A 12,497-nucleotide genomic window follows, 5' to 3' on the forward strand; every position below is an offset into this window, starting at 1 on the left:
ATGAATTGAATGAAATAAATCCTTATTGGGTGGTCAAACATAGGGGGAAAGTGGTAATGGTTAAAGATAGTTGGTAAGGACAAAGGTAATTGTGGAGAGAGGAATAATCTTTAAGATTGAATGTGAAATAAAGGGAGAGTCATCATTAATTGATTGGAATCACAGGTGGTAAAAAAGTGAAACACAATTGAGTAAGCCAAAAAGTATGCCATAGAGGACAAAAAACAGAAACAAGAACAATCGTGATAAAAAGTATCAAACCATCCGAAAAATGGCCAGAGGTGAGATAAGGGTCCCATGGTTGTATGCTGTAGATGCTCAGTGAAAACTCAAGAGTGATTGTAGATGAAGAAACTAAGTGAGTCAAATAAAGTTACTTAAAAGGAGGTTGAATACTGTGAACCGCAAAAAAATAGCAGCAGTCACAGATTCAAGGTTCGAGATAGTGTAGTACAATAAGGATTTACAATATAGCAGCTCCTATGAAGACGGAACAAAATACCTCTTGCGCTGTAATGTGTTGCTGTTTTTCTCCCAGACGTCAATACAGCTGACCGCAATTGTGGTCATTTTATGTGCTGAGCTCCGAGCGTCATGTGATGCCGTCCCGCCCCAAAATGGGGCGGAAACAAACCACATAGACGTGAGACGCAAACAAAAGGGGGAAGCTGCAAGGCGTAGTAATTGCTGTCAGATGTTACAGCCTCGATCTTAGGGCAGAAAGGGAAACGAGATCCCGGTGGAATCAACATAATTGGATATCCAATCCTTGACAGTCACGATAACTGTGACAAAAAAGTACATTTACTTTTTTCGGGTGATTAATTGGCTATGTGTGTATATATGCCCAGGTTCCAACCACTGAATGGCAGATCACCCAGAGCGTCTCCACGACCCCTCCACACAAGGAATGTACTGTGGCAGCACAGCTCCCGACAAGAACCGCAGCGAGGTCCCTTTCAAAGAATCAAAAGTTACATATCAGTTCTCATAAATATTTATAAATAATAAACATTGGTTAAGGGTTTGGTGATCAGGATAAAAGATCTACACCTTTTGTGGCTCTTTGGTGGCCACTTGTTCAGAAAGGTGTGTGGGAAGACTTTTCCTGTTCTGAAGGAAAAGCTGTTTGGAAATGCACAGATGGTGTAAAATTTGTGTCTTGTTATAAATAAATCTTCTGAAACTCCCTTTCTTTTCTACAAGGGCACCTCTGCAGCCCCCCCCCCCTATTTTTGGGGGGCCCATAACATTGGGATCCAACAGCTTTCACTGCAGAGGATTGTCCAAAAGCATTGATTGCGACATGCTTCTGTGTAATACTTGTGTATTGCTCATCCCCGAAGGAGCCGCCAGAATTACCCGGGTCACCTTTAGCCTGTCTAGGGATTTTAGCAACCAGCTGCTCCATTAGCATTAACCGCCCTCTTCTATGGACATACAGAGCTGATATCCAGGCCAGAAGTATGATGCTGAAGAACTTTATTAACATATTCACTCTGGGAGGGAGGGTATCGGGATCCTAGACATCCAGGGTAGAACAGAGACAGACTCCAGACTCTCTCTTTTAGTAATTCAGTGTATAGAAAGAAAAAAGAGAGAGTGTACCTAGAGATCCACACCCCAGTCTAGTTTTGAGTTAATTAACTCAGCTTATTAACTCTCACTTGCAAAGCAAAACGAAAATCCCCCTGCTGCTTACTGGAGACTAGAAAAGAAAAAAAAAAGATTCAATAGGAACACCAGCTGGACATTGGAGCAACAGATGAGTAGGGATTGGCACAGAATCTTCAGTAGGAGAGACACCAGACTTGCTGCTGAGGTCCTCTATATTCCAGGCATCTCCAATAGCCATCAACTTCCCTGGTTCTCCTCCACCAACAATAGAAGAGGCCTCTCCAGGTTTGTGGCCCAGCAGAATATCCTCCACACTCAGGTATTCCCACCCCCAGGCCTAGCCTGGGGGCAGGCTGGACAGCACCCCAACCTAGACTAATCCATGGCTGGATCCAGACTGAGCATGTGACAATTCCCTTGAGTATATAAGCACTTACCTAGCATGCAACACTGGCTGTGAGGGCCCAAATGATTGACTGGTGGACTGCACATACACTCACAGTGTCCCTCATTGGATGTTCATCACTGCAACAGAGTCACACTCCACTCAGGCAAGTACAATCAATACCAGAACACCTGGAAATAACCAGTTAAATGCCAACTATAATCCAGCAAGACTGATGACAGCTCTGGCAATTAGTAAAAATTTCTAGCAGCCACCTCACAAAAGGCGATGGGGCTACGCTTGCTATGCTATCCCAGTGCCTGACGCCCTTTGGGGCATCCTGCAATTCCATACGTATCAGTTTTTTCCTCTCTATTTGACAAATAATCCAGATATACCAGCGACGTGCAGTACAGTCCGTGCTGTGTCAGGCATTCCTCCCTACCCACTCCAGGCCCGCCCCCCGCCCCCCCACACCCTGCCCCCCACCCCCGGCACTATGTGCGGAGGAGGGCGGGGGGCCCCCAGCCCCCCGACACCCTGCCCCCCAACCCGGTCACTATGTGTGGAGGAGGGAGGGAGACAGGGAGGTGCCTCCCTGCTCCTCACTTGTGAGGCATGGTCCACCTTAATATAATTGCACACAAGGGTAGAGAGCAGAAGTGGCCAGGTAAAATCGGGGCAGCAGCATGGAGGAGTGAGCACTGAGAGCCGGGAAATCAAGTTAAGCTGCCAAAAGGCCACACAGAAACAATGGGTGACTCCTGAGTTTTCTAGGAGACATGACAGCTCTGAAGCAGATGTCAAAAGAGGTGGATATCTTACAAGTGGCCATATTGCTCGATGCAGGTCAGTGTGAGAGCTTTTGCATTATAATTGTTTTTGCCAATGTTACAAGTTGCTGAATTACATTCACCTTTTATTTTATCTTTACTGGCCCTTTAATACCAATATAAGCCAAAGCTACCAAAAAAAAATTGATGTATCATATTAAAGTAGTAACAAGTCGTTCATTTGTCACTATTGTATATTTGTATGGAATCGCTGTGGGACAGGAGCAGATGCCTATAAATATGGAATCCCGCGGGAAGAGGATATCAGAAGTTTCATTTGCTTTATCTAAACATGCATAACATCTTGTCAGCTAAGCGGCAAATAACAACATGCAACATCCAATCTGCTGCCTCTGCTCACACTGAAACAAGCTGATATCTGCCATCTGCAATGTGTAGGCTGAATATTTTAGAACATTCATATAGCTGGGATGACCATATAAGAAGCAATGAGTATTGTTCATTATTCCACCGTGGAGTCTTGTGCTGATCATTGCCAAGAACTTCTGCCGAGCCTCCTCTGCTCAGTGACTTGGAAGGGGAAGAAACTAGAAACACAAATGTATTTGAGGAAATCAGCTATATGGGAGTTGCTTCAACAGTGAAAGAAGTTGCTACAAGTCCATTGATAGGGCAGATAACATATCCACCTCTTAACTTCAAAAGACCAAAAACCTCAAATAGAAAAGTAAATGTTGATAGACAAATCGCTAACTAGATAGATAGATAGATTTCAGTCAAGGGCATGAGTTAGGCTCCATTCATATATGGCTTTTGCGTTTTCCGTGTGGGAAAACGTGCAACTTTTTACATATGCGTGGATTCTGCGCATTTGCGGCTATTACTATAGCTACAAACATGTGGAACCCATTCCAAAAAAAATCACGCTTGGGTCACTATGTCGCCCTGAAGGGACCCTGCGTGGCTCCAAAACGTTGGCCTAATGACGCATGTGACAGTTCAATCAAAAGCGCTTATACTTTTTGCACATAATATCGAGTGCTGGTGACTTCTATTACGGACTATATTGCACATGGGGCCATGGGTGCCGTCACTTCGAGCAACTATCTTTTGTATCTGAAGGTCTACATGCTGTAAGAAGTGTAGACAATTTCTCAATATTTGTTGGACTATTTTGTGGGACGCACAGTTCGTAGCTATAGTCTGAACAATGCACATTGGAATGCATTTTTTATGTTTAGCGCGTTTCCGCACGTACGGAAATGCGCAGAAAAGCACTAATGTGTGAATGGAGCCTTAGACTTATGTGGCATCTACAAGAAATAATTTAAGGGCTTCATAAGTGGTGATCATTTATATATTCCTTTTTTCAAATGGTCTGTGGGGTCCATTTATAAAAGGTGCCCATAAACCTAACGATTATCGCACGATTTTTGTTTGCGATCACGTTTTCATACAACAATCGCACAGTTGATGAGTAGTGCACAACTGCATTTACTGCACAACCGTTCGACTTTTGTCTGTCCAGCAGGCTAGAAAACTTATTTCGAATCATAGGAAATTTGATGGATTAGTGGCGTTTTCGTAAGGAAAAAAAAGTCGCCCAAGAACACTGCTAATGAGCAAAAGAAAATCCGTTCTGTCAATCGACTACATCCGGCCAGGTGATATTGCTAACGAACACTTACTAAAATCCTCAATGGTCTGTGCATGATGGGGCAGTTGTACAAAATTCTTACGACGGTTCGATCATACGAAAAATTTTGTGCGATAGTTGTAAGGTGTATGGGCACCTTTAGAGAGATATTTTACTTTCCATTCTTAAACTGCAGGCTACAGTATGGAGTCAAATGGTATGCCCCCGAATTCTCGATGCTTAATGCACCAAAGAGAACTCTGTTACGTGATTCGGCTCTCCTACTGGCTTTTTTCTTTTAAACTTCACTTTGTTAAGCTGGCGGGTGACGAAACAGAAATATTGGGTGACTCCCAAGTTGGCTCGGAGACTTGACAGGTCTGATGCAGATGTCAGAAGAGGTGGATGTCTTACTAGTGCCCAGATTGGCTGATGTAGATCATTATGAAAACTTTAGATTTGTTGCCAAAGTTGTTGAATTACATTTCACCTCTTATTTTAGCTGTACTTGCTTTTCCAATACCGGGGCTAGGGCTACTAAGCACATTTGTAGAGCACACTGCTGTCCTTTATACAGAATTTGCTTTCTTCAAGCAGTGGTATGGCCGAGAATTGCTTTATTAATAGAGCCAAGGTCTTTGTGGGTGATATAGTGCAGAGTTAAGTATGTCTGCCTTTATAAAAGTTTCCTGTCCTGGGGCTCCCAATCTCAAGGACCCCTCCAAGTGACAATGTCCCCACAGAAAAAAAAACTAAGCCAAATCCACCTCTCAAAAGAAAGTTCTATACTTACCTTTCCGACAGGCGATGTGTTAAATCGTTGCTCTCTGGGAGCCCCTGCTGACATTTCCAGGTATGTACTATAATGATGAACCTGCTGATGCAAGAAACCTCAGTGGCCAGTCTGGAATATCAGCAGTGCCAGGAGCCCATAAGGGAGCAAAGATTTCAAACACTTGAAGGTAGGAATAAAATGCATTATTTTACAGAGTTCTGCTGTTTTATTTTTTTTTTTACTGCGCAACAGGGTCACATTTAATCTCTTTTAACCCCCTGAACCCATCAAAAAGTATCCCCTCCCCCAGGGTACATATGTACCACTTGTTGACAACTAGTGACCTAGTATCGGTAGATATTCTTAAAAAAGGGTCTCAACTGATGAATTAGCATGAACCGCTGAGATACAAGGATTGTCCAGTACATTCTCAGCCTCACCATGAAGTCTTGGTCTTCAAAATATATAATATTAGACGAGCAGCGTCGTGCTACTAAACAAATGTGAATACAAGACTCAAATAGAAGAAAAAACAAAAATCTCAATGATTAACACACCACTCTATGTGACAAGTGTTCATATAAGAAACTTATTCTGACTCCGATTGTTGTATTAGCTATGTATCCCTTGCCGAGACCTCTATGCCTGGCCTGTAGAAGCAGATATAATCACTGCAGACAATCCTTATCAGATAGCTGAACTCACCAAATACCTTTGCATCCATGGAATGCTTTATTGGTTGCAGCAGGTTACACCAGACAACAGGATACAGCAGATCAATGAATAGATGGCATTTGAAGGTCAAGTATGATAATGTTTCCAAGCATGCATGTACATGTGGTTTTGTTGTTATAAGCAGCCATGACGCTAAACTAGTTGGAGAAGAAAGGGGAAATACATCATAGATGGGAGGGAACACAGAATGACCACAAGATGTCAGTATAATAATCAGCTATACTAACACCAATGAGCGAATGGCTTAAGGAAAATAACTATATAAATTCTCACTTCACATATGCATGAATATTAACTATGGCTATGAATGTGTGATATCCTACAACTGTGTGACAGCACAGAACTACTTCATATTTTATTCCATAAACAATATATAGTTCAATATCTTTCTTCATATACTCAATTATCCGTGTAGAAAAGGGTTCCAACCAATCCTCAGTACATTAACATCTTCATAAAATGACCATGTGTTTTATGTGACAAGCATGTGATTCTTTTTCCACACTTGTGGCTTTAACAATTCCACAAAGAATAGTCTCTCACCTCCTCTATTGACCTATTAAGAGGTCTTCACAAGCAGTTCCCTTTTCAATATTGGGTAGGGCACCCCTTCTGGCAAATGTTTTCCGTTGCAGGAACTATATTCTATATATCGCTTAACCAGGAATCCAGTATATATGAAAATCAGAAAAAGTGCACACCGATAGATTAAAAACCAAGTTTATTGAAAGCTACACAGTTGCATAAAATCACCATGTGTTTTACGGGGCAAACAGGTGATCTTTTTCCCACACCTGTGGCTATAACAATTCCACAAACAATAGTCTAGTACCTCCTCTATTGACCCATTAAGAGGTCTTCACAAGCAGTTCCCTCTTAAATATTGGGCAGGGCACCCCTTCTGGCAAATGTTTTCCATTGCAGAAACTATATTCTATATATCGAGTTCCATAAAGTCACCATTGGCAAACAAGTGATCCTTTTCCAGCACCGGACCCCCTGACTCTCCGGAGACCTCTCACACATCTCTCTCAGCGTCCTGCCAGCTTTGACCAGATGTTTCTCATAAAATATATGAATACATACACCACAAACTCCAGAGTTCATTGCAAACTGGATTACATAGTCCTAGTAGGCACTATTCTTGTGTGTGCATATTTATCTATACAGTTCCACCAAATTTACTTACACACACACACTTCCAGTTGTGCTGCAAATAAATTGGTTTGTTGTTGGTGTCACAGGCCATAGAGTTAACCAAGGTCAGCCAGACTGGGAAATGATCATCTCATGTTATATTAACCTTAATCACAGGGAAGAGTTATAAAATGGTTTTATTTCCATATTTCTATTTTTCACAGTACTTTTTAAACCATACAACTTTTTTGGCTTCACATCTCTATACACCTCATGTAATCAGTGAATTATCTAATTGTTGGAATGATAAAGGTACCATCAAAAAATAACTGATGTGTTGAAACAAGGAACATTCTGCTAACTCTGATATTTGTGTTACCCTGTTCCCTAATTTATGTGTCTTCCATAACACCAGTATATGATATGCACTTCAATTTAATCATTATGATCCAGACACCTTTTACACGCTATGGCCAGGTTGGTGACTTAGCTTTTTTCTGCTGCAGTTAAGCAACAGAGCTTGGTCACCAGACTGCCCCCTGCACGAGACTGGACAATTATGGAGAAGCAGCACACTAATGAGGTCATTACTCTACTCTCTCCTTTGGTGAACAAGTTTAAAATGTTGGCTTACAGCACTGTTAAAAGAAACATTAATTGAAAGCACTGACCTCCCTTTTGTCTAGGCTGAGTGCTGCTGTGCAGGGGACTATGGGAAGTGATCTCTACCAAGAACCCGTTACTTATGCTAACTCAATGTAAAGGTTTGTTTAATCATGTTGTAGCAATTACTCAACTGCAGAAAACAATATTCTTAAAGTGACACTAAATTCAGGAGTTAAATCTTAAAAATGCAATTAAGCATCAACTATTAACGGCTGTAGATCCTCAAATCATCTCTTAATTGGTGCCGACACTGTCCTTCCTTCTGGAGGGTGGCTACTTTTGTTCCCCATGGTCCCTGTGTGTGTTGTGAAGTAGCCACCGCTCCAAGCTCGGTCCTGTGATGGATTACAATCTCAATACAAATTAGTAAACTAAACATAAGATTGAGATGATTTGAGGATCTACAGCAGAATGATGCACAAATAAGGTCCAGTATTGTGAATAGTTAATGTTCTTTGAATGCATTTTTAAGATTTAACTACGGAGTTTAGTGTCCCTTTAATATTTGCTTGATGTTCAGCTTCAAGTAGGGTTGCCACCCGTCCGGTTTTGACCCGGACAGTCTCATTTTGGAGTCTTGTGTCCGGGTGTCCAGCCAGAGGACACCTGAACACAAGACACTCAGTGCCGACACTGGAGCTTTACATTTTATGACAGATGTGATCTCAGGAAGCACCATCTGCCTGAAACTGGATCTTTCTCTGAGCTGCAGGCAGCCGCACCTGTCATTGCCTTCTCCTACAGCTCTCGGACACTGTGTTCCCCACCTGTGAACCCCTGGTGAGACACCATAGCTCACGAAGCCCATATGAGAGCCAGCACAGCCCATCAGAGAGCCAGCACAGCCCATCAGAGAGCCAGCACAGCCCATCAGAGAGCCAGCACAGGCCACAAGGAGACCTCAGGACACCAACACAGAACAACAGTGTATGTATAATATTTTGTATTGCTGTATAATGTATTGCTTGGATTAGTAGTCCTCTATCCCCTGGCTGTCTCTTCTTGCTCTTTCTCCTGGCTGCCACTCCTCACTCTCTACTCTATATTCTAAAAAAAAATTTAAACAATTGTTGCGTGCCGCGAAAGAGTGTTCGGGTTTCATTTGAAGAAAAGGTGGCAACCCTATCTTCAAGTCAAAAGATTTTTATTTTTTTTATGGCAAGAAAAAGTTATATTTTTAACAAAACATAAGCACAAGTTCCTGAGAGGACAGTTAGATAGAAAAGGGACATTTTAAAATGTATAAATAAATTGTTGTCTACCTTTCACCAGTAACAAGGGCCTCTGACTAAGAATCAGAGAAACTGAAATTGTTTTGTAAAAATGAAGTTTCAGCTGCCAATTTACAGTGCTCTGACCGACACAAAGTGGATGTCAGTGTGTGCCATTCCACGATTCATAATGAACAGCCATGACTCAGAAGATCCACTTGTCAGTTTCTGACCCAGTTTAATGACGAGAGTTTCCGCCGCAGATTAAAATAACTGTGTTTTATCAGAAGTTCGTACATTCGACTAGTATTCTTAGTACAATTAATTTTTCTGTTGCATTCAGGAACCTCATTTTTTTTTTATTACATTATGTAGTTCCAGAGCCAGCAGCTCCAGAAATAACCCAATGCACGACATTAAACCATTCCACCAAAAACTTATAATTCATGGAACTTATTTCCAACAACAAACTAGTAGTTTCTTTTATATCTTTCACAATTATTGAGTTTTAAAGGAGATAATGTACAAAGTCACGTTTCGGTGATCCATTCAAAATTGCTTAAGTAAACTACAGCGCAACGTATAAAAGATAGAGGAATAGTAAGCATACAATCCATGGTCAGGGTAATCACATTGAAATAACACTTTCTAATGAGAAGGGAAATGGCAGCAAAGAAAAGAGGGGGCAGAGAAAAGAGGGGGCAGAGAAAAGAGTTGGCCGAATATGAGTGGCGTAGATCAGTGTTTCTCAACCTTTTTTCAGTCACAGCACCCTTTAAAAGTGAGCAAAACCTTGGAGGCACAGCACTCTAAATACACATCGTGAATGTAAAAAATGAGGTGTGGTTCCCTCCAAATCTATACCACAGCCTTATTCTAGACAGAGGTCTGGTATGGATTTTAAGAGGGGACCCCACACAGACAAACAAAATCACGCGGCATGTACCCCTTTACATCAGAGCCCACCTTTGGAGAGCAGTAATCTATCCAAGGTGACCAAACCCAGTGAAACGTTCCATAAGAATAATTTAGGATAGCATTACATTTTCCCTCTGTTTAACCTCCACTGAGCTGAGAGTGCATTTGAAGGGGGAAATTAGAACAGCCATTTTATTTATAACATTTTGTTTCAATCAAGCATTGCCCAACATCCTGCATATACCTTATGTGATGCCCACCCGAGAATGCCTCTAACTTTATTTACAAGGTAATAGGTTCCTATGTACAACAGATAGAAGAATCGCAAACATGGGTCCGTCACCTCTGCAGATGCCATTAGAAAGAAGATTTACACTTAAAAGGACATAAATAGCCAGGTTCCCACGCTGAAACATATACATTGTGTAAAGACCCCAGCCAGTCAGAGAAATGTTGATTCCAATACTCTGTATGGTATTGCTCTCCATGAATGCGTGTACAATAAATACTATTACTCTTAATTCAGCTTCAGCAGTCAACGTTATTTAAACTCCTGAGTTTGGGTTTCCCTGACACCTTGTTTCCAGGACCTAGCTACTGTTTGATTATGAAGGTGGCTAAATTTAGCTTCATGTTTGAACAGAAAACTAGTAGTCTGAGGCTGTACAATTTTAAAAAAAAAAAAAAAAGCCGTAATTCTTCCAGCAGAACTCTGATGTCTTTTGCCCTATACTGGGTCTTAAAGTTGATTTCCACTTTTGCAGCCAAATCAAGGCAACACCTACTTTATATTTGTTACATGTTCCCGGTCATGGGTTAAATGCTTATTTTTTTCCAAGTTTTACTTACCTTATTTCTGGTGCCCACAGGCTTCTTCCTCTCCATGCGATCGGTCCCCCAAAGCCACTTCTCTTTGGTGCTCTGTCTACCAGTAGTACTGCACTGCAATTGAGGATGCTGAGGGCCCACCCACAACCAGGGGCAAGAGGGAAGAGGAGAGCACCGGCTGTCGGGATGAGTAAAACTGATTTTAATGGTACCCTAGACAAAAATGAGCATTTGACCCTTGGGGGGGGGGTGACAGTAAGGGTAGTTTTGAAGTTCAACCTTAAGGAAGTTTTAACCTTAAGGCATACACAGCTGACACTGACAAATCCAGGCTGTGTATTGCTAACGCTGGGGAAGGCACTGTGTGTATGTCTCTTTGTTTATCCTCCCATCCACACCCATCAGTTAAACTAATCAGCCCATTGTTAGACTCTCAACTCAAAGTGTGTATTGGGACAAAGCAGCCTCCTACAAAAGTGGTTTATACCAGTTATTTCTAGACCGGGAGGGGGTGGGCTTCTTTCTATAAAGCTCAAATGCTTTGTGTTTAAAGGCTTGTGTCATTCTGCTTACCTCAAAATGAGTGCTGCCTGATTCTTGGGGTAATGGTAACAGGGTTTGGAATACGTTCCATTTGGGAAGCCATATCACTGACGGAGGTGCTCAGTCGGGGTGCCAGGGAGTCCGTCAGACACCAAATGCCCTCATCCAGCTGGCAGAAGAGTGAAGCAGCAGAACGACAAGGTCATCTTGCTGCTCCCACTGCTTTCCCTCCAATCAACTTTTTTCAGGATATTTGCCTTCTGCTTACTTGATTGGTTTCCAGTACTGCCCCTGCACCCCTCCCAGTCTTCAGGGGATTAAAAGAGGCTGAAATCGAGTCAAACGTTGTTACTTCCACTAGTCTCACATTAACAAATACTTGTGTTGTATTCATGCATACAGAGCTGCATTAATGCATGTCTTTTATATCTGCCTGCAGTTCAGATTTAAAAACGGCAGGAGTTATTTTGGAAACTTTTTTTACTAACGCAGCCTGAAGTCAAAAGAGCCGAGTGTGGCGCAGGTTTTGGAGTTCGAAATAGATTGCATGAGATGAAAGCCACACATAGTGGCATTTTGTTTTCTTAGGCTCCCGGCTAATGTCTTGTGCACCTGACGTTTCCGCTGCGCATCCAAAATATACATTGTTCTCTCCTACTTAAACAGGACTGACTGACCCATTATTCTGCAAATTGATCCAATATAGCAGCAGACACACAACGCGGCTGTTTATTTTAATGCGTCCGCCGCACAAAGCCATCATGTGGTCACCTGCTGAGTTCTATTTAGAGCTCACCTTGTTCTACGGATTCCAGCTTGCCACTTTGATATTGCAGGACTCGGGAGCGTGGCAGCAAAGGTGACCTTAGATGACATTGCTCTGGGAACCGCTAAAGAGATTTCCTTCTAAAATGCACAGTGAGAATAATCCATTCTAGGCAATACAACAGCCCTCATTATCCCCATTAGCGTTTAGTTTATTAACTGGCAATGCAGCCTGTATTGCAAATATATTAGCCATTCCATACCTAAGCTTTCAGCATTTTAAAGAGCACCTGTCTTTCTGCAGCATTATATGTAATGCTGTTACAGCACAAGTGGACAGGTGGAGAATACAAAGTTACCAGCACTCCAAATAAATGTACACCATTTATTGTAAACTGGCATCAGGCAAGTCAAAAGCATATGGACATGTTGGGGCCTTACAAGGTTCACAGTGTGCTGCTAATGACAGTTGGGGGGGGGGGGGGGG

This window comes from Nanorana parkeri, unplaced genomic scaffold (genome assembly GCF_000935625.1).
Source record: "Nanorana parkeri isolate BGI_ZX_2015 unplaced genomic scaffold, ASM93562v1 scaffold1191, whole genome shotgun sequence".
Lineage (NCBI taxonomy): Eukaryota > Metazoa > Chordata > Amphibia > Anura > Dicroglossidae > Nanorana > Nanorana parkeri.